This window comes from Hemibagrus wyckioides, linkage group LG15, assembly GCF_019097595.1.
Source record: "Hemibagrus wyckioides isolate EC202008001 linkage group LG15, SWU_Hwy_1.0, whole genome shotgun sequence".
NCBI classification, from domain to species: domain Eukaryota; kingdom Metazoa; phylum Chordata; class Actinopteri; order Siluriformes; family Bagridae; genus Hemibagrus; species Hemibagrus wyckioides.
This window is the reverse complement of record NC_080724.1, coordinates 2,863,616-2,886,972: the sequence shown is the minus strand read 5'-3', so window position 1 is coordinate 2,886,972 and position 23,357 is coordinate 2,863,616. Positions and strand designations below refer to the sequence as shown.

Below are 23,357 nucleotides of genomic sequence, written 5' to 3'. Positions count from 1 at the left end.
TCATATTCTTGCATAACTTTTCTATTATCATGACCTGGCTCTGTCCCTTCCAGCTCTATTTAATTTTCAGCAACAAACTAGTATGACCATAGGAGCTAATCACCATTTCATCCCACATCACCACCTTTAGCTGGAACTCATTCCTTTTGCTGCCATAACTACTTAATAACTTCAGCTCAGCAGTGTATATAACCTCACATGCATACTAAAAGGTGACCAATGGAAGACAGAAACTCTATGAATTCACCAATGTCCCCTCTGTGCTCAAGGCATACATCAGGGATTTGTTCAATGACATGCTGGATGAACAGGTAATGGTGTATATAAATGACATTCTTCTAAGATGTTCTAAGATTTTTACTTGATAAGCACCCACCATGACAGAAATATTTGCATGCTCCTCCTGAAACCGCTGTTGTTTATTATTTATTTTTTTATCCTCTATAGTTACTCAAAATGTGCAGAACTTATATGCATTAACACCTTATAGGAGAGAGACCGTTCTTTAAATCAGTGCCAGAAGACAGCATATACACTATATTGCCAAAAGTTTTGGGACACCCCTCCAAATCATTGAGTACAGGTGTTGTTTTTCAGGGGTTTGGGCTCAGCCCCTTAGTTCCAGTGAAAGGAACTCTTAATGCTTCAGCTTCATACCAAGACATTTTGGACAATTTCATGCTCTTTGTGAGAACAGTTTGGGGATGACCCCTTCCTGTTCCAACATGACTGCACACCAGTGCACAAAGCAAGGTCCATAAAGACATGGATGAGTGAGTTTGGTGTGGAGGAACTTGACCTGCACAGAGTCCTGACCTCAACCCCATAGAACACCTTTGGGATGAATTAGAGTGGAGACTGTGAGCCAGACCTTCTCGTCCAACATCAGTGCCTGACCTCACAAATGCACTTCTAGAGGAATGGTCAAAAATTCCCATAAACACACTCCTAAACCTTGTGGAAAGCCTTCCCAGAAGAGTTGAAGCTGTTCTAGCTGTAAAGGGCGGGACAACTCCATATTACATTCATGTGCATGTAAAGGCAGATGTCCCAAAACTTTTGCAAATATAGTGTCGCGTCAACTTAAATGCCAGCCAAATCAAAGAGATGATTATCAACTTAGCAAAGAGGAGGGAGGTAGAGAGAGTGAGAGTCCTTATTGTTCACACCAGTGAAGATCTCACCTTGTCCCACATCATGAAATAAGGTTCCTGCAGTATCTGTAACTTCCTGACGAGGCTAAATAAATTTGTCATTTCTAAAGATGTATGTTCAAGAGCAGTTTCAATAAAAGCATGACAGTCTGGTGTGGAAGGATGCTTCAACCAACAGAGTGTCCATAATATCAGAACCGACCTCCAACACATAGACAACCACCAGGTAGACACTATGAATGCTCTTGATTTTTATCTGCAGGCCAATAATTTTAACCCATTGACACTCCCACCAGCATGTATAACTAACTCTATCTGTTGGGGTGCTGGGTTTAATTCCCAATACACCCCCCCATGCACTCACACACACACACACACACACTTCTATTAGCAAACTTTGCATTATTGCTCATTGCACAGTGCAATTTTTGTCAGTGGTCTCTTGCACAAAACCTTGTACGTAATGACACAACATCTTATACCACTAGTTACATAATTGCACTATATTTTTGCTTATAAAATGTCATCCTAATATCTCTTATATTGTACAAGTGCCATTGTCTTTACTATTGCACTCCAGCCTACCTACCTCACATTAGAACTTGCAGTATATTTCATATCTCACTTGTATTATGTAAATCACACTCCACCTGAAATACCCCCCCCCCCACACAGTGCCAATCTGTACAGCATTTATAGCATTTCATGATTATCTTAACTTCCTGTTTCACTGGGCATATGAAGATAAACACTTGAATCTTGATTTGTTAAGATAAGGATAAGAAAAACCCATGCTTCTGATAGTTACACTTTATCTGGGACAGTTGGTCTGGTTTGATTGGTGGTCAAAGGGCTCTTTATTAATCCGTATTATCCACACTATGAGTCAGGCGATATGACTCAATCATTCGTATTCTACTTTAATTTTTAACACCATAGTGTTATACATCAGCACTGCTGCTCTGTTGAGGTCCTTCATTAAACACTTCAGTCTGCTTTACATATCCAGCATTTGGCAGGCACCCTTATCCAGAGCAACTTACAGCACAAATTATCTCATTTTATAGAAGTTAGCAATTAAGGGTTAAGGGCCTTGCTCAGGGGTCCAGCACTTGCAACTTGGTGGATGTGGGATTCAAAGTGACAACTTTACGATCTAGCCCAATGCCTTAACCACCGAGCTAGCACATCCCTTGTTGTGGTACTGTTGCCTCAACAGCACTCACTACCAAAGCAGGCCTCAATTACAGACCATAATAAACAGATAGCATGCAGTACATGCACATGAATGTAATATGGCGTTGTCCCACCCTTTGCAGCTATAACAGCATCAACTCTTCTGGGAAGGCTTTCCACAAGGTTTAGGAGTGTGTTTATGGGAATTTTTGACCATTCCTCTAGAAGCACAATTGTGAGGTTGGACACTGATGTTGGACGAGAAGGTCTGGCTCACAGTCTCCACTCTAATTCATCCCAAAGGTGTTCTATGAGGTTGAGGTCAGGACTCTGTGCAGGCCAGTCAAGTTCCTCCACACCAAACTCACTCATCCATGTCTTTATGGACCTTGCTTTGGTCACTGGTGTCCAGTCATGTTGGAACAGGAAGGGGTCATCCCCAAACTGTTCCCATAAAGAGCATGAAATTGTCCAAAATGTCTTGGTATGAAGCTGAAGCATTAAGAGTTCCTTTCACTGGAACTAAGGGGTCGAGTCCAACCCCTGAAAAACAACACCTGAATTCAATGATTTGGAGGGGTGTCCCAAAACTTTTGCCAATATAGTGTAGTTTATTGTTGTCTTCTTGGACTAATTTTCAGATGTACCTCAGTCTAGAGTTGAAAATGGCAGTTCTCAGGTATCCCAGGTATGGATGTTAACATATCACAACTCTGATGAGGGACACTAGAAGATGACTAGAAGAAGGGCTCTGTTGAAAGACATCAATCAGCCCTGAATCATCAATTTCAGCTGAGCCTTATATGCTTAATTCAAGGCAGTGACCATGTGGCTGGTACCCGTCTTTGGCTTGAAAGAGCCTCATACGCCGGCTGGACTCATGGTTCTTTGGCTATTGTGAAAATACAAGACATTGAACCCAAATAAAGAGAATGTGGTTGGTTTTGTATTGGAAAAATGAGATACATATCTGGGGAAATCCAGCTTTAGTAGATTCAGAAGTGCATATACTGTATGATCGCTCAACCACTCACCCATGCTTGTGGCACGTAGCACCAAGCCTGGAAGTTAGCTAGATGTTTATATAAACGCTTGTAGTGGCCTGTGCAACCCAATCCAATGAGACAGAAGATGCTGATATGCTTTTAGCTCTGGTTGAAACTAGACTATTGTTTCACATTTTGTTCTCTTGTTCATGATAATATTTATTTTATGCATTTCTTATACATGCACTGATTCTCACTGATGCTGAGGCTGATGCTAGGTTGTCTGATCTAAGGGGAAGAAAAGAAACAGGTAGCTGGTAGAATGAACTGGGAGCTAAATTAAAGAATCTTTGCCCCTTATTTACTTGCTTCCTATTTCAGAGACTGTGTTACTGGCACAGGTAGTCTACTACTGAAGCATCAGCATGTTACACACACACACACACACACACACACACAATTATTTTCAGAAAATTCACAGATAATACTGTATATAGCTCAAATTGACATGCTCCTAATTGATGTCTCTCTCTCTCTCTCTCTCTCTCTTTCACTTTCTCATTCTGGCTTTCTCTCTCTCTCTCTCTCTCTCTCTCATTCCATGCCATGAGTTTACAATCAAGGATTTCTTAGACTGTGTAAGCCTTAACATTTACTCAGTGTGCATTAAGCAGCCAAACAATTGTTTACTACTGCAAAACAACACAACCAGAACATATCAATTTCAGTCTAGAACAATCGGCGGAATGAAACCTCAGCAATTAAGCAGGGCTTGACAGCACAGTGACATTGGCCTTGCATTAACCCAATGCTAATGATGCTGGAACATTATTTTCACAGTCATCACACATCTTAAAATGTTAAATAGGCCATTGAACTTCATAAGTGTCAGCTGAAACTGTGTGCAGTAGACTTGAGTACAACAAATCAATAAACACCCTGATTATTCCCCCATTTTTCACACTTGTCTGTCTCTCTTTGCTCATTACTATCCGAGGAAGCAGATACTGTTATAACAGCCCCTAGAATGGAAGGCCATGAAGGGTGGACTTTGTTTCTGTAAACCAAATTTACTAACCTTTATCCATTATACAGAGTGTGTGCAAACCACATTGACCACATTTAATTCAATTTATTTGTGTAGCGGTTATAACAATGGACATTGTCTCAAAGCAGCTTAGAAACCTAGAAAAATATGATAAAGTTTAAAGTTAAGTTTCTGTTCATCTCTAATGAGAAGCCTGAGGTGACGGTGGTGAGGGAAAAACTCCCTGAGATCATATGAGGAAGAAACCTTGAGAGGAACCAGACACAGAAGGGAACCTCATCCTCATTTAGGTGACACTGGACAGTAAATAACGTTAATAATAGTAATAATAAACTGTTGATAATGTCCTTTCTACAACAGCAACCAAGAGCTCCTGAGGAACTAATAGGTCACTGAGTTTATTATAGACTTAGCTCTAATTTCTTCCTGCTGATGGCTAAATATTCAAAATAATTTGCAATCTCCACACCTGATGCATCACCCCAGAGATTTCTGGCTGCACAGGACTCCAATCGATGCATTTTGATGTGATTGTCCTACTCCTGCTCTTACTCATGCACCTACTTATATATAACAGCCCTGACCCATCATGCATTGTGTATTCTGACACCTTTCTATCAGAACCAGCATTAACTTCTTCAGCAATTTGATCAACAGTAGCTCGTCTGTTGGATCGGATCACACGGGCCAGCCTTCGCTCCCCACGTGCATCAGTGAGCCTCGGCCGCCCATGACCCTGTCGCCGGTTCACCACTGTTCCTTCCTTGGACTTTTGATAGATACTGCCCACTGCAGACCGGGAACACCCCACAAGAGCTGCAGTTTTGGAGAAGAAAGAAAGAGAAGACAGGTCTGTCTGTGAAAAGGTTATGGAGGATTTACTGCTTACTATTTTAATAATATTATATATTTCATTGTGTTACATTGATTTTCACTTCAGTTTTTGAACGTTTCATGCTCACAGATGTCTGCCACACTGAAACAGGAAATTTCCACATACAGTATGTGGTCAGCTGTATAGTGTAGCTTAGTGTTCAGTAGCAGGTAGGCTAATACCTTCACATTAGCATAAAAAAGAATGGAGACATGCAGTTGCAAGAATGCTTTTAAACCCTTTGGAATGATCCGGATTCTTGCATGAATTACTCATAAAGTTACTCCCTATGGTATTAGGTTGTTTAATTCAGTTCGGTTCCAGGATTTCTTGCATGAGCAGCATTTTCCAGGTCATGCTATAGCATCTCTAATGGATTAAGGTCTGGACACGGACTAGGTTAATATAAAATATACATTTTCTCCTCTGTAAGTCTATTCAGTTTTCCATTTAATCGTGTTTTATTTCACAATCTTGCCGCATCATCCGACATCTAAGCTCCAGATGACACGCGGCTACTCCTATTAAATGCTTTTGATGCAAATTTGGAATCACTGTTCAACTTTTGGCAATTCAGCCTCAACCCACTGGTGGTAAGTAACAACACTTTGGGTGATTTTCTTTAGGATAGAATCCGACACATTTACATTTCTGGCATTTTGGCTTATCCAGAGCGACTTACATTTTTATCTCATTTCATACAACTAAACCATTGAGGGTTAAGGGCCTTGCTCAGGGGCCCAGCAGCAACAACCTGGGAATTGAACACAACCCAAACAGATATGACACCAAATAGACCCTGAAGAAGTTAACCCAGAGGTTTGGTTTGATAAGTGAAGGACAGTTGCAAAGGCCAGAGAGGTCTGTTCCACCCTCAGCAATGGCGTATCCTTATCCAGAGCAGCTTATATTTATCACATTTATTTAACTGACCTATAGAGTGTTAAGAGCCTTGCTCAAGGACCCAGTAGTGGCAGCTTGGTCCAAAGATTCAAACTCACAACCTTCAGATCAGTAGTCCAACACCTTAACCACTAAGCCACAACGTCCCCATTGTTTGCACACAGTGAAGTGGCTGTGTCACCTGTCTGTGTCACCTTCTGGCATTCCCTTTTATTTATGCTTTCATAACTGTTCCAGCTGGAGCCCCTGCACACAATGTACAGTTTTTATAGCCAGCGCATGACAATGAGCATAATAATCTATCTCTCTCTCTCTCTCTCTCTCTCTCTTGCCAGACTTGCTAATCCTAAGAGACCAGTAAACCTGACACTTTCTGCTCTCTGGACCTGAGGACAGTCTCAACCTAAAGATGAGGTTTCTGGGGCTAATACCACTTAGAAACTATAAAGAAGGCTTAGCACTGGTTTGCAATAACCAGAAAAATAGAGTTTATGTTAAAAAACTAACATGCGTTGCTTGTTTCAGAAAGCTGAAACGTTGATCTATCCTCTAATATGAATCTTTCGATCTCAAACCCCAGTGTCTTCAGATTATAGAAAACACACACACACACACAGAGACTCCTGGCCAGACTCTTGTCCTAGTAGAACAAGGATATTAAGAAGCAAATATTTGGTATTGCTCAGGTGTACTCTTAAGAAAGAAATAGCGGTCCAAAGAACCATTACATTAAACAATGCTGGCAGTTATTTAGTCTAGCATTGTAAATATACCTCACCTCACGAGTAAACTTTTGGTGATTAACTAGAGATGAGAAGACTCTGCATTAAATAAAAAAAAGAAAAATTTCTGGCTTCTGGCGTTGCTTTAATTCATTCATATTCATAGCAGTAAAGGTTTACAGCTGCTGGAACGGGCCTGGAGCACTATCATATGCTTGTGCGACATTATATGCACCGTTTCCTCTTTCTCGTCAGTGATGGACTGTCCATCAAAACTAAAGACTCTGGATGTGAAGAGTTAGCATGCTTTGTAGGCTGATTAGCATCTCGAAATTTTCTGTAGTGTATGAATAGATTGTGTCCTGAAATGATTTTCCAGCCCCACACTTTGTGCCCCAAGTTCCCAGGGTTAGATTCCAGGTTCCCTGTGACCGTATGTAGGGTAAGTGGTGGCCACCAAAATCTTGTTTTTTTGGCATTTAATACATTTACATAAAAAAAGTGTGAGCTCATACAGTATGTCTAAATGTGTCTCCCTTATGCCTGTTTTTTTGTGATCAGTGTTCCCAGATTGGGCGGATTCCCACTCACTGGGATCTTTTTGGTCATGTCTAACCGGGAAAAAATGCACTGGGTAGGTTGATAAAATTTGGGATGGCTTTTGATGCAACTGGCATGTTTTTATTTTTGACTCTAAACATGATATTTTATTTTATTTTTTTTCAAACGAACTGTACAATAAAGTATAATATGTAATGTTGACGTTTTAATTATTTGGCTCAGTTTACCCAATAAGGTTCCCTATAAAAAGGTAAGCGTGTTTATACGCTATTATTCTGCTATAAAATTTTGATGTCATGTTTGATAATTAAATAAAACGTATACAGGTAGCTAACATAGTGTGTGGGTGTAAATAGTGCTCTTTGCACTAACCCATTTGTTTTGGTTTTTCTGTTTGTTACTGTATTAGTTATCACAGTATGCAATTTGGGCTGGTATTTTTTGAAATGGACGGGTTTTTTAAGCTGTAGTTGGGCTGGCAATCTTCAGTCCAATCTGGCAACACTGTTTGTGATACAGTTAAGCTGGAGCTTTTCTGAACACTGGCAACCCTGGTTAATGATATTAGCTCTCCTGCATGCACCTCAGTGATGATGGGAAACATACTAGAGGTTTTGGACACAAAAAATGTGTCTAAAACTGCACAAAATTAGCTCTAAAAAATAAAATTAAAAATTCATTATTTTAAGCCTCTCAATTTTTATTTCTTTGTGGCTTCATTGTCTGGCCCGTCGAAATCTATGCCTACAAGCCTCTGCTCCCTGCAGTCTTCTCAGTGTCATTGTAAAACCAGATCAGGACGTAACCCCTCCATGCCTACAGAGCTGTTCTCTCTTGAGTTCTAGCATGAGTCCTTGCCCACAATTTACTGCCCATTTTAAGTATTTAAACTCATAATTTTCTGCATTTCTTTCCGTTTCTAGACTTGCCTTGTTTATCTGATTGCCTCGTATGTACTGTATCTACACCCTTTGCCTGTTCTTTTGACTACAGGATTATTTCGATTATCCTCCAGTTCTCTTGTTTAAGGCATATAAATGTGTTTTGCATTGTGTCATGGTACATCCTGCATATGGATCCTAAACCTTCTTCTGAGTCCAGTGTGTTACATTAATCTCAGAAGTTAATGCTGCTTAATGGAGTGGACTAGAATCCATGTGACAGTGACGCCTCAAAGATTTGTAATGCCCTGGCAGCTTCAGGAATATCGTTTTTCCGTGAGCAGAGATAGAGGCCGAGACACAAATCTATAAACATTCAGTACACATACGGTCAATGGTCACTTTAATACATGTACCTGTCTAGTAGCAGATAGGACAATTTATCTGGTCTTCAGGATTTTTTGTTCAGTGTTGCCTCCCTGGCATCATACCATTACTGGCGCTTATTAATACCACAAATCTCCTGTTTTTTCTTGTCCAAAGGTCAGGTTATCCCAAAGGTTCTTTATTGGATTGAGATGTTTGGACTGTGAAGGGCAATGAAGTCCCTTCCATGGTTATTGGAAGCATCCTGCTGATGCGTGTGCTGTGACATGGTACATTATCCTGCAGGGAATATTCATCTGAAAAACAGTAAACTTTGCCATAAAGGGAGAGACCACCACAGGGATGGACACCAATACCAGGGTTCACTCTGGTATATACAAATCATGGTCTCTTAAATGGCCTAATGAATGGAAATAACTCACCACAACAACACCAAGACAGGAGTTCCTCATGGATTTAAAGTTGTCTTTATTTGTCACATATACACCGATCAGCCATAACATTATGACCACCAGCCTAATATTGTGTTGGTTCCCCTTTTGCTGCCAAAACAGCCCTGACCCATCGAGGCATGGACTCCACTAGATCCCTGAAGGTGTGCTGGCACCAAGATGTTAGCAGCAGATCCTTTAAGCCTTTAGTGGCGAGGTGGGGTCTCCATGGGCCAAAGGATACTAAAAGGACTTAAAGGATTGACTTACAAGACGTAAAGGATACTTGTTATAGATACTGGCCACTGCAGACCGGGGAACACCCCACAAGAGCTGCAGTTTTGGAGATGCTCTGATCCAGTCATCTAGCCATCACAATTTGGCCCTTCATCAAACTGCCTAATATATCCCACATCCCACCCATTAACAGGTGTCATGATAAGGAGATCATAAGTGATCATCACTGCTCATAATGTTATGCCCAATCGGTGTACATTACTGCACAGTGAAATGGGGGTTGGGGTCAGAGCTCAGGGTCAGCCATGATGCAGTATTATTTAAATGTCAACAGAAAATAATACAAAAATAATAATAGATTATGATATTTTTGTTGAATCTCATCAAACAAATGATTTCCCTCGATGGGTAGGTATATATTCTTTGGACATCTGGAACATTTTTGGATTGGAAATCATCTGCAGAAAGCATGAAATTCATGTTTTGTTTAAAATATATGAATCCATGACTGAGTCATGAGTAGTGATATATACTGATAATGTATATGTATGTATAAATCACCTGGATTGTCTGTTTTTCTTGGTTTTCCATTGATGGTAAACTCAAGTCAAGATTTATGGCTCAATCTGAATCCAAGATCGTTTTGATTCGCATCAACTGGTTCACATGGTTTCTTCATTTGGTTGTGATCCTGTTCAATAGGCAAAAATCTTGTTCCATAGTCTGCACTGGACGCTTGAAAAGTACCAGCAAGCAGGGTAAGATCTTTAAGTTCTCCCATCTTCTCAGGGTAACTGGTTATCATCTCTGGGAATTTGCCTAGCTTGCTATTATCTTCTCCTTCACCAAGAGCATGGAATCTTCATACTGCACTATTTCCCTTGTGAATTAATCAGTGCTTCATTTCTGCACAAAATGTCCCTTCCTTTGCTGATTATCTGCTGTACAGAATAGAATCTTCAGAAGCATTTCAGTATCTTTCACTGCTGGTACTTTTTCCCAGGCTTCATCAGTGTTCAAATCTTCCCTCTGGGCCACACTGTGTTGCTCTATAAGATGAGATATCAGTCATTGTAGAACTGTTTCCTGAGTTTGGAATAAAAAGGGGCCTTTAGAGGTCATCATCATACGGTGGCTGAGAAGTGCAAAATGAAATAACAAATCAGAAAACACAAGGACGATCCAAACAGAGAGGAAAAGGTAGGTATAGCTTGCGAATGGAATTCTTCCCTCTGATTGGACGAGACATCTGTCACTCAGGATATACAGAAGGTAGGAAATTGTGTATCTAACTGTACATGTGTGGAGTTCTGCCTTCACTTTAAACCCTTTATTTTTCCACAATAGTGCAACTATAAATCTTTTAAAGACAATAACAAACATATATTTATCTTTCTAAGAAAATGGAGTTCATTCAGCGCTACTGTGATGAAGGACGTTCGTATGGTGTGATGTTGGAGATACTGATAGCGTATCATGGAGTAAAGATTAGTTTGCGATCTCTAAAAACACACCAGGTACGTCTGGAAGAGCAAACTATTCCAGATTAAAGGATGTAAGGAGCGCTATAAGAGCAGAGCTGTGTTCATACACACACCAATCCACTTTCTACTGCTGCAGCTACTGCTGGACTTCCTGTAGATCCTGAGTGACCGATGTCTCGTCCAATCAGAGGGAAGAATTCCATTCGCAAAAACTATACAGTGACGACAACAGAACAATGTTTCACAACGATTTCAAGAATAATCCTATATGTTTTCTTTTGCACGACGATGTACAAGTTCCAGTCGAGCAGTTCTGGCTTCCTGAAAAACCAAAAGTATTTACAATATCAAACCTTGGAACCTTATTCCAAGTCATTGATTTTCTTTCTGTCTCATTTCTTCACTGTCCATCTCTGTCATCTATATATATATATATATATATATATATATATATATATATATATATATATATATATAACTCAATGAAAATACCCCCGGCTTGGACAAGTTTGTACTAACCAGAATCTGTGTTCACTTGAAGAGGCTGTAATGCCTTTGATTGAATCATGCGCCAGATTTATAGACTACTTTCCTCATTGATTATTGTTATCTAAACAAGAGGAAGTTGTTTATTTCGATTGTTTCGGTTGTTTGTGTGTTTTTATTTCTCTTTCTCTCATTTTTTTAGAATGAGAGGTTGTCATTTTTTTTTTGTCTTGACTTATTTGACTTGACAATGGAATTTTCAGTTTCCCTCAACTGTTTTATGACTTTTCTTTCTGGGGAAAACTTCTTAGCGTCTTCCCTTAACTAGGCTGAATCTGATGCTGGGAGTTTTAGCGGCACATTTATTTAAGATTATATGTTGCTCTACATCTGAATGATTTTGTGTGATGTATCATAAGTCTCCAGGATTTTTTTGGCTGTGAAATAATTTGCTTCCAATTTTTGGATCGAAAGAAAGAGACGGTTGGAGGTTGAGAGAGGTTGGAGATGGAAATACACACACACACACACACACACACACACACACACAGAGAGAGAGAGAGAGAAAGAGAGAGAGAGAGAGCACAACATAACCTTAATTTTTAGGAACACATTCAACCGGATATACTGTATGACAATCTAATCTAATCTAATCTAATCTAATCTAATCTAATCTAATCTAATCTAATCTAATCTAATCTAATCTAATCTAATCTAATCTTCAGCACTGTTTAATCTGATCGGTCAGAAGGTGTGTATATAGCTTAGTGTTTAAGGTGTTGGACTCCTGATCAGAAGGTTATGAGTTTGAATCCCAGGTCCACAGCCAAGCTGCCACCACTGGGCCCCTGATCAAGGCCCTTAACCCTCAGTTGTATAAAATGAGATAGATTGTAAGTTGCTCTGGATAAAGGCGTCTGCCAAATGCCAGAAATGTAAACCTGAAGAACCCATATTTTATGCACTTTTTAATGGACACATTTATTTACTAGTTATAGAAGAAGACTTTTGAGCTTTTTGAGGTAAGAGGGGACCAACATGGGGAAACTCTTCAGGACAGAGGACTATAGACTTCTTTGTTTCTCAGTTATAGGACAAGCTGCATTTTTCTGCATTATTAACTTCAAGAGAGAGAGCGAGAGAGAGAGAGAGAGAGAGAGAGCAAAATAAAGCAACTGTTTATAGCTGCTCTAAGAAAAGTGATAACAGAAACTGACCTGTTTTACAGAGGTTCCACAACATTAAATCCAACTATGAAGAGATAAAAGGTATGAGGTGTTGTCTGTTAATAAATACCAAAAGAAAAAGCAATTGTTGGCAAAGTGGTGTAGTGTAAGAGAAATCACACACTGTACATGATGTAATAGGAAAATAAAAGAATAAATATAAACTCTGATCACTTTTCTTTCTTTGCCCCCAAAACTGCCTTCCATGTTTTATACATCTTAAATAGACTCACGTTACAATGGTCAATTTATTAGGAACACTGCAGTTATCTGAACAGCCAATCAACTGACCATGTGTGTCCCTTTAAGGGCAAAATTTATCCATATTCTAATACCTTCTTCCAGCATGATACTGAGCCAAGCAGCATTGTTTCAGCCAAAGAAGCGATTTCATGCTAGCATACTGTTGTCATTGTTGTAATTAAATGTATTTCATATTTAGTCATGTAGTAGAACCTATGTAGAATGAATACAGAAAGTAGAACCATACAAAATAAAAGTCAGGGTCAGAACTGTAGAAGGGATCACTAGTGGCAGTTTAACCCTCCTATCAGTCTTGAGGTCAGTTTGACTCTATTCAATGTTCAATGACTCTAAATATACACTATATTGCCAAAAGTTTTGGGACACCCCTCCAAATCATTGAATTCAGGTGCTGTTTTTCAGGGGTTGGGCTCGGTCCCTTAGTTCCAGTGAAAGGAACTCATTTTGGACAATTTCATGCTTTGTGGGAACAGTTTTGGGGATGACCCCTTCCTGTTCCAACATGACTGCACACCAGTGCACAAAGCAAGCTCCATAAAGACATGGATGAGTGAGTTTGGTGTGGAGGAACTTGACTGGCCTGCACAGAGTCCTGACCTCAACCCCACAGAACACCTTTGGGATGAATTAGAGCGGAGACTGTGAGCCAGACCTTCTCATCCAACATCAGTGCCTGACCTCACAAATGCGCTTCTAGAGAAATGGTCAACATTTCCCATAAACACACTCCTAAACCTTGTGGAAAGCCTTCCCAGAAGAGTTGAAGCTGTTATAGCTGCAAAGGGGCGGGACAACTCCATATTAGGACTTTTCCTAATTGAATGAGGATGACCAGGTAAACATGAAATGATCATGATGATATAATAATGTTTTCAGCGTCCTGTACACACTTTGTGCCATCAGTGTTCCCTGGGGTAAGTTTAAGATTATTTTAGTTGTAAAAAAAATTTTGAGGTCACTATAACAAGCAGTTTTATAATCTTCAAGAACGTCGCTCTGCTTTAGAGCCCTAACCTAACATAAACATACCTGTGGTATTGAGAGAACTACTGAGAGTTCACACGACATGGTGGAGGAGAAAAACATCATCTCTCAGAGACTCAGAGGAAAAGACATGCTATATAACTATCCCTGATAACAGAAACTTCCCAAATGTTCTGTACTTAAAAATAAAATAAAAGCATTAAAAACAACTTTCTGTCCATTTTGAGATCAATCTGTAAGATTTTATGGTGATTTATACATTTTTCTATAAGTCACTCAATAGAAATTCTGGGTGTTTAGGAGAATGGGGTGAGGTTATGTTTTATTTTAAGGCTATTTAGGTATTCAACAAACAGAAAAAATTGGGGGAAAATGAAATTCTGGAGGTTAAAATTGACCCCAAGGGCAAAACTTGTACATCTGAGGATAACAGAGCTAAGGGATAAGAAGCATGAGGACGATAAAGCTGTTACTGAAGCCGTTACAGGATAAATGCAGATGAAAGATTTTGGAGGGAAGGGCTGTTTACAAATGAGGAAATATTACCCTCTACTGGCAAGACATTGCCACTGCATGGTGGTGGTGGTAGTGAGGGTGCACCAGAGTCTAATTCAGTTGTATAAGAACTCACAGGCAGATGCTTTATTTACTTTATTAAGTGTTACTGAGGAGTCAGGTTTATTTTTTATTTTACAATGTGAAACTTTTTTTTAAGTGGAGTCACGTACTAATTGTCAAGGTACACCGACCTGGCATAACATTATGACCACCTGCCTAATATTGTGTTGTTCCCCCTTTTGGACCCATCATGCATTGTGTATTCTGACACCTTTCTATCAGAACCAGCATTAACTTCTTCAGCAATTTGAGCAACAGTAGCTCGTCTGTTGGATCGGATCACACGGGCCAGCCTCTGCTCCCCACTGTTCCTTCCTATTTTGATAGATACTGACCACTGCAGACCGGGAACACCTCACAAGAGCTGCAGTTTTGGGGATGCTCTGATCCAGTGGTCTAGCCATCACAATTTGGCCCTTCGTCAAACTCAAAGCTCAAATCCTTCCTGCTTCTAACATCAACTTTGAGGACAAAATGTTGACTTGCTGCCTAATACCCCCCCCCCCACACACACACCACTAACAGGTGCCATGATGAGGAGATCATCAGTTTTATTCACTTCACCTCTCACTGCTCAGAATGTTATGGCTGATCGGTGTGTTACAATAGACTTTTCTAATTTATAAGACACCAGCACTGTAGCATGTTAATAATTGCGATAGTTAAGACTATTTCTATTTGCTGTAGTCATCAATAATCTACAGTATTAGATTATATAATTAGATAATATAATTAAACCTACTTCATTTTCAACCAGCACCAGCCTTCTGCTTCCTCTGTATATTGACAAGAATAGTGCTGTAACAACTGGGACCCACTTGATCTACTGTCAGACTTTCAGAATGAGAACAGGTAAGTCACAATGTTCCTGCATACCACTGTGTATTTCAGCTTTACTGCATTGCCCTGTTAGCACAACAAACTGTAATGCTCCATGCTAATGCAGATGTTTCATCAATCCCATTTATGTGAATGTCATAGAGTCAATTTGTGCTTTTACTTTACAGAATCCACACACTACCACACACTGGGGGCAGAGGAAAGATCTGTAGTGTTGAACAGGAGGCTGCCATTACAGATCTGGTTGTGGCTAACAACACTATCAGACTGTGAAGTCCAGGCAGCAGTGATTGCAGATCAGGGAGCATTTAGAAATATAAATGTGTTCAACTCTATTTTGTAAGTTAAATATTTATTTCAGATATTTCCACCCATAAGTTTCCTTTGGGTGTATTATTTATTTTTATTTATTTAACTATATTCAACACTTCTGAGTTTGAACAGTGTAATTTCGTATTGCTAGCTGTGTTTTGTATTTTGTTGTCCAATGTGTAATGACTGATTGAATAAATATTTTAATTTTGACCACAGTGTCTGGTGGAAATATTTGCTTTTTGTTGCGTATGTTTAAAGTTTTCAGTGCGAACAAAATTTAGTTCTTTTGACCAGTGAGCTTCAGTTTCAGCCTGTGTTAACTGTGTGGACCAATCTGTGTTAACTGAGTGGACCAATATGTTTTAGCAAATGAGGCAAAAATTGAGTTTGTGCACTAATACACTGATCAGGCATAACATTATGACCACCTGCCTAATATTGTGTTGGTCCCCTTTTTCCTGCCAAAACAGCCCTGACCCTGTCAAAGCATGGACTCCACTAGATCCCTGAAGGTGTGCTGTGGTATCTGGCACCAAGATGTTAGCAGCAGATCCTTTAAGTCCTGTAAGTTGTGAATTGGGGACTAAGTGGGTCCTCCATGGGCCCTACCTCGCAACTTACAGGACTTAAAGAATACTTTTGATAGATACTGACCACTGCAGACCAGGAACACCTCACAAGAGCTGCAGTTTTGGAGATGCTCTGATCCAGTGGTCTAGCCATCACAATTTGTCCCTTCATCAAACTCACTCAAATCCTTACACTTGTCCATTTTTCCTGCTTCTAACATCAACTTTTAGGCAGCAAGTCAACATTTTGTCCTCATATATCCCACCTACTAACAGGTGCCATGATGAGGAGGTGCCATTATTCACTTCACCTTTCAGTGGTCATAATGTTATGGCTGTACTAATCAGTAAACCTTAAGTATGTGTTTGTTAATGTATTATTTAACATGTAGGGGCAAGCTAAATCAAACAAGCTCTATAAGAAAGACTGTGAGTTAAACATTTCAAATTGTTTATATGATTTGCTATATACAACTGTGTACAGTACACAAACAATACTGTACTAATAACATGCATTACAGCACAGTGGAATTGTTTTCTTCGTGTATCCCAGCTGAGGAAGTTGGGGTCAGGGTGCCGGGGCAGCTATGACAGCACCCCTGGAGCAGGGAGGGCCAGGGGCCCAAAAGTAAAGCTTGGTGGTGCTGGGGCTTCAACCCGGACCTTCTGACCAACAACCCAGAGCCTTAACTGCTTAAACCACCACTACCCCAATAATTTATTTTAATAATAATACGTTTTAATAATAAAACTTGTAATAAAAATTTATATAGGAATTGAACGAATAAGCAGACACAAAGACATAAATATCTTATAGAACTACTTCTAGAGGTTTTTTGTATATATTTTTTTCCTATTCAGGGCTATAAGATAAATAAAACTACCCCCTCTTCCTTTTTTTTGTTCCTATTCAGGGCTATAAGATAAATAATACTACCCCTTGTAGAGTATAAAAGTGCATCTTTAAAAATATCACATTTAAATCCTATACATATATAACAGAATATGAACCCAAATAGATCTCATTAAATTTTAATTCTATATTAGAAAATGTATAGCATTTCCAAAATCTGACATAAATAATGTAATAAGAATTCCTGTTTAAGAATTTCTTGACAAAGGGTAAGATGTAAGATATTAAGATATTGTAGGTGGTGGTAGTAGTAGTAATATCACTGGTAGGTGGATTGACCATGCAGATGTGTGTGATGGACTATCGTCCCAATGAGGGTGTATTCTGGTCTGGTCAAGAAGGCTCACCAGCGACTCTTCTTCCTGAGGGCTCTGAGGAAGAACCAACTCTCTTCAGACATCCTGGTGAACTTCTACCGTTGCACCGTTGAGAGCGTCCTGACCAGCTGTATCACTGTCTGGTATGGGAACTGCACTGTGTCAGCCCGGAAAGCGCTGCAGAGGGTGGTGAAAATTGCCCAACGCATCGTATGAGTTCCACTTCCTAAGATCGAGGACATTTGCAGGAAGCGTTGTCTCAGCAGAGCACACAAAATCATAAAGGACTTCTCTCACCCTGCCCATAGGCTCTTTGCCCTCCTGCCTTCTGGGAGGCGCTACAGGAGCCTCCGGACCAAGACAAGCAGGTTTAGGAACAGCTTTTTCCCCACAGCTGTTTCTTTGCTGAACTCTGCCTCCACCCGATCACACACACATTGACTGAACACATTATCAGTGTATATAACCCTTTCTGTATATAACCCTTTCTGTGTACAGTTTACATATGCAAATTATTTATCATGGTATACAATATCTTCCTCATTGCATACATCTAAATCATTGCACTCATTGTACATAACTCCTTCTCTGTATACTGTTTACATATTTATTATCATGGTATACAATACCTTCTTTATTGCACCACCTATAATCATTTGCTCATTTGCACTCATTATATTTACCTCCCTCTGTATACTATTTATATCCTGTTTATATATGCAAATTATTTATATATTTTTATATATTGTTTATATACGAAAATTATTTATATTTGTTATATACTGATTATATATGCTAATTATTTGCACTGCGAAAATGCACTTCTGGTTAGATGCTAACTGTATTTCGTTGCCTTGTACCCACATGTGCAGTGACAATAAAGTTGAATCTAATCTAATCTAATCTAATCTAATCTAATCTAATCTAATCTAATCTAATCTAATCTAATCTAATCTAATCTAATCTAATCTAATCTAATTCCCGGCTTAAATCCAGTGTCCTGTAAAAGGCTCTGGATTCCTGTGTGAATTGGCATTGTGAAACATTTAATTATCAAACCGACTCAATAGCAATGGCACAGCAATTATAAATACAACATATAGCAGTTCTACATGAAGAATAATCTATACTATAAACTGAACGATAGTTCCCACTGGTTTTCTCCCCTAGTCCAAGGATGACTGACGTGGATGGTTGGCACTCATTTTAAGGTTCCCCTTAATTCCCAGATCCAGGTTCCCTGTAGCCCTATGTACTATAAGCAGCACAGAAAATTAATCTATCTATACTTTTTTTTAATGCTCTAATATAGACCCGTTCAGACCTTTCTTCCCCCACAGGCCTATTTAATTGTTTTTTGAGAACTTGTGCCCAGCAAAAACAAAGGTCTATTAAAATCCTGCAGCGTATACAGATAAACACAGGCCAAGTTATCCAATTTGCCCAGGGCATTTAATAAAAAATAATTGAACCACATGTAAAAAAAAAAAAAAAGAGAGAGAGAGAGAGAGAGACAGCAGGGCTGACATCCCTATCATTGATCTACTGTTGTGTGTGACTGTAAAGCAAACAACGAGTGTTTGCAATCTCTGTCCAATAATCCTTTAAATCTTTGTTGTAAGAGTTTACTTAAAATATTTTGCTTGGCATTTTTTGCCCATTTTGTGTGCAGTCAAGTCTTTCTGCATGTACATTAACAGAAAGCAAGTGAACCCTGTCACTGGGACGATACTGGGCCAAAAGGTGTTGAATTTTCTGACAATTGTTCATTTACAGCATTCAGCAGTTGACCTTATCCAGGGAGACTTACATTTTTATAAAGCTGAGGTTCAAGGGTCCAGATTCAAACTCACAACCTTCTGGTCAATGCCTTGACCACTAAGCTACCATATGACAATCATCCAGGCTGTAATTCAAATCACAAGTATATATATTCATGTGGTCTGCATTTCGTTTATAATTTACCAGCTCATTCACAGGGATTTAGTGTCTCTAATGGCCATTTCAGTGGGTAGTGGTGGTTCAATTAGTTAAGGCACTGGGTTGTTAATCAGATGGTCAGGGTTCAAGCCCCAGCACTGCCAAGCTCCACTGGTGGGCAATTGAACAAGGTCCTTAACCCTCTCTGCTCCCGGGGTGCTGTATTATATCTGCCCCTGTGCTCTGACACCAACTTCCTCAAATGGGATATGCAAAGAAAAGAATTCCACTGTGCTGTATTGTATATGTGGGGATAATAAAGGCTTCATGCCCTCAGTTGCTTTTCTTCTTGTAAAGTATAATTGCTAATGTGGTAAAGATGAAGGTAGAATCACAGCATATGTGAATGAAATAAATTATTCTCTAAATGAGTTTAGACCACAGCTCCATCTTCCGTGTTGCACCACTGCTAGGCCGCAATGTCTAATGTTTCTCTACTCATTGCTCTGACTGTCTGTGGGCAGGTCTGGGCTGTGTTGGCACAAGCTAGGATTCAGGTGGCAAAGCAGTGGGCAACAACCTGTTGTCTGATTGTGCCACTGTTTTGTCACTGTGTTGCCCAGTGTTTTGTCAAGGGCCCTATGTCATAGAGCAAGGCTGTAAGTGGAATCCTACACCAGGGTTTTTGTTGGGTTGAATCCTAAATCGTTGATTGATGCTTGCACTTTAGTTTATACATGCTACATGTAAGTATGCTATATACACTACTCACAAAAAGTTAAGGATATTTGGCTTTTGGGTGAAATTTATTGAAAATGTGAAAAGTTCAGACTACAGTGATATTATATCATGAAAGTAGGGCATTTAAGTTGAAGCATGTAATGGTGATTTCCTCATCTCAAACAATTTATTGAAACAAATGCCAACAACAGTGGAGGGTTTACCACAACAAAAAATCTCAATGTCTCAATAATTTGTCATGTGCCCTTGACCATCAATTACAGCTTGACAACGACGTCTCATGCTGTTCACGAGTTGACTTATTGTCTGCTGAGGCATGGCATTCCACTCTTCTTGAAGGGCGGCCCTCAGGTCATTGAGGTTCTGGGGTGCAGGGTTACGAGCCTCTACACGGCGACTCGGCTGATCCCATAGGTTTTCTATGGGATTCAGGTCTGGAGAAAGTGTAGGCCACTCCATTTGAGGTACCCCAGCCTCCAGCAGCCGTTCCCTAATGATGCGACCTCGATGAGCTGGAGCATTGTTGTCCATGAAGATGAAATAAGGCCTGTGTTGTTCATGCAGGGGCACAATGACTGGATTAATGATGTTATTCAGGTAGTATTGGCTTGTCACTGTACCATTCACAAGATGCAGGGCAGTTCTGTATTGAGTGGACACACCTGCCCAGACTGTAACACCACCACAACAGTGGCTGATGCATAGCGCTCTCCTTGACGTCTCCAACATCGTTTGCGGCCATCATTTCTGCTCAATGTGAATCGACATTCATCAGAGAACAGCACTGAGGCCCACTGGTCCCTCGTCCAGCGTAAATGCTCCCTGGCCTGGTGGTGTGGTCAGGTACCCTTGCAGGTCGTCTAGCACGCAGACCACACTGATGTAAACGGTTTCGAATGGTCTGACGTGACACTTGGGTGCCTCTCACCTCCCTTAAATGTGCCTGGAGTTGAGTGGCATTCATCATCCGGTTCCGCAGGGCACTGTTCACAATGAAGCGGTCATCATTGTGGGATGTGGCCAAAGGACGTCCACTTCTATGCCTTTCTGTGACTCTTCCAGTCTCTCTGTATCTCTGTCGCAACCTGCTGATGACACTCTGTGACACTCTAAGCTCAGTGGCCACTTCCCTCTGAGAACATCCTGTTTGAAGCCTCGCAATGGTGAGGTACTGTTGATCAATTGTTATGTGTGCTCTTGGTCTCATGATGTCAAAATGTGAACAGCATGATGAAGAGGACTGTTTAAATACCAATTCTAATTGAACCAGAAAATTTATTGGTTGATTCATGGATCAAACACCAGTTGTGAATTTTGCCGTTAAGCACCTTGTTAGAGAACCGCAAGTTATGCAAAAAGTACTGAAACACGGAACAGTTGGACATTTACATTCAAAATGTAGAGAAGGTCAAATTACCTGTAATCACCTGTAAAGGTTATAGTGCATTTTAGGTGCATTCTGAAATTTCACCCAAAAGCTGAATATCCTTAACTTTTTGTGAGTAGTGTATAAACACTATATTGCCAAAAGTTTTGGGACATCTGTCTTTATATGCACATGAATGTAATATGGAGTTGTTCTGCCCTTTGCAGCTATAACAGCTTCAACTCTTCTAGGAAGGCATTCCACAAGGTTTAGGAGTGTGTTTATGGGAATTTTTGACCATTCCTCTAGAAGCGCATTTGTGAGGTCAGGCACTGATGTTGGACGAGAAGGTCTGGCTCACAGTCTCCGCTCTAATTCATCCCAAAGGTGTTCTATCAGGTTGAGGTCAGGACTCTGTGCAGGCCAGTCAAGTTCCTCCACACCAAACTCACTCATCCATGTCTTTATGGACCTTGCTTTGGTCACTGGTGTGCAGTCATGTTGGAACAGGAAGGGGTCATCCCCAAACTGTTCCCACAAAGAGCATGAAATTGTCCAAAATGTCTTGGTATGAAGCTGAAGCATTAAGAGTTCCTTTCACTGGAACTAAGAGGACGAGTCCAAACCCCTGAAAAACAAATAATCTATAACATAGTCTATGTAACAGCACGTCATGTTTAAGATGAAGCAGGTTAGTTAAAAAGCGTGTTCCGGCGCGCGCACAGCTGTATTGACACGCGGTTGGTTGAAAGGAGCGGTGGCACCACAGGGGGCGGGGCTCTGGCTGGAAAGGCGTCTTAAGCGCTACAGGATGACAGGCGCGCGCACACGACACGCGTGGATGTGGAGAGATATCCCGAACACCTTCGGCTTTTAGAGACACCTGAAACCAGCATCGTGTGGAAACGTGAGTGCTTTCGCAACGTTCTTTTTATTCGCATTGAAATAAAATAAAATAAAATAAAATAACGAACAGCTTCAGCGATAGAGATATTCATGGAAGCGTAGACAAGCCCAGTTGAGCATCACTTAAATCCGGAGGTATGGCTGTCAGGGCTGGATGCTTAGCTAGCTAGCTTCGGTTGTGCAGCCAAGATATCAGCAGAATTTCCAAATGGTCAGGATTAAATTCGTCTTGTCTTTTTAGCTTCATTAGTTATTTTTTTTGCGATGATGAAGCTGAAACAAGGAAATGGTGCTGTAGTGAGCATGCGTGTTTTCTACAAGTCCAGGAGAAGAGGGTGAGGTGGGCTTTAATCTTCTCTTTAAACGCCTGACACTTATGCAGAATTCATACATATATATATATATATATATATATATATATATATATATATATATATATATATATGTATATATAGGGCTGTAATGTATGTAAGATGCATCAGGCTGGAGCCCTGCCTATGCTAGATGCATTACAGTGGATCTCTACTGAATATACAGCACACACTGGAGAAATAAGGGGAGTACAGAGCTGTATGAGTTATGAGCTTAATTATAATTTAGACTATTCTACAAAAACAACAACAATATTAAACATTTATTCACCTGCTATATTGTAGTTGTTGTGTTCACTGGACACAAGGCGTAATGATTTACCTTGTATATGACACCAGACCAAAGGGCACTTTGGTCACATAATCCTTAACAGATTTAAAGGTAAAAGAGTTCCCAGTCTCACTACAGGCATGTTTCGGAGATTTGAGAACCGGAGAAACTGCAGGAAAACACACATACACTATATTGGCAAAAGTTTTGGGACACCTCCAAATTGTTGAATCCAAGTGTTGTTTTTCAGGGGTTTTTAACTCTTAATGCTTCAGCATTCCAAGACATTTTGGACAATTTCATGCTTTGTGGGAACAGTTTGGGGATGACCCCTTCCTGTTCCAGCATGACTGCACACCAGTACACAAAGCAAGGTCCATAAAGACATGGATGAGCGAGTTTGGTG

The 23,357-nt window shown here is 40.1% G+C and overlaps 1 protein-coding gene across 1 annotated transcript in view; it reads left to right on the top strand.

Moving 5' to 3' along the window:
• Positions 1–22,185: 22,185 nt before the first annotated feature.
• Positions 22,186–23,357, top strand: part of slco4a1 (solute carrier organic anion transporter family, member 4A1) — a 33,935-nt gene continuing 32,763 nt past the window's right edge. Inside the window, exon 1 of the mRNA XM_058410421.1 lies at positions 22,186–22,310. The gene's annotated coding sequence lies outside the window, so the exon portion shown is untranslated. The remainder of the gene's footprint in view (positions 22,311–23,357) is intronic.